We start from the raw sequence: 536 nt of genomic DNA on the forward strand, positions 1-536 counted from the left end.
TATTTTTTTTTTCCTGGATATAAGACACCTAAGTAGCATGAAACTGAGTGATGAGATATACTAATGCTTTCCCCTTACAGAGGCAGAATAGGGTTGTTCACAAAGGTATGGCCTCCATCGCTTCAAATGACAGGAGAACATTTACAATGGTCATTCTATCAGAATGGATTATAGCGGCATGGTGCCATCATACACCAAGTGTATCTATATAAGGCTGGGTACACATGCGCAATATTTGTTCTTGGAAAGTATATTTCATGATCCTTTCCAAGGACAAAACACTGAATGATGCATGAATGAGAGCTGTAGATACAGTACCGTTCTGCTTTATGGAGAGGGAAAGGGAGGAGAACGACGGATTTCGTTCATTGTCCATGGATCCGCCAGGACGAAACCATGAACGTCGAGCGCTGTGCACACACCAGATTCTCATCCGATATCAGTCCTGAGGCCTAAGACGTGCACAGATCTGACCCGTTGTCCTATAACCCTGAGGATTGCAGCTAGGTTCTCTGGTCATCCAGAAGGCCCTAGGA

General features: G+C 44.4%; 1 protein-coding gene across 1 annotated transcript in view; it reads right to left on the bottom strand.

The window, feature by feature from the left end:
- The window catches only part of ARK2N (arkadia (RNF111) N-terminal like PKA signaling regulator 2N), a gene marked incomplete at its 5' end in the record, with an annotated part of 26,166 nt that overhangs the window by 4,163 nt on the left and 21,467 nt on the right, over positions 1 to 536 (bottom strand). The gene's annotated exons all lie outside the window — the stretch shown is intronic.

The sequence above is a fragment of the Pyxicephalus adspersus genome, chromosome 6 (genome assembly GCF_032062135.1).
Source record: "Pyxicephalus adspersus chromosome 6, UCB_Pads_2.0, whole genome shotgun sequence".
NCBI lineage: Eukaryota > Metazoa > Chordata > Amphibia > Anura > Pyxicephalidae > Pyxicephalus > Pyxicephalus adspersus.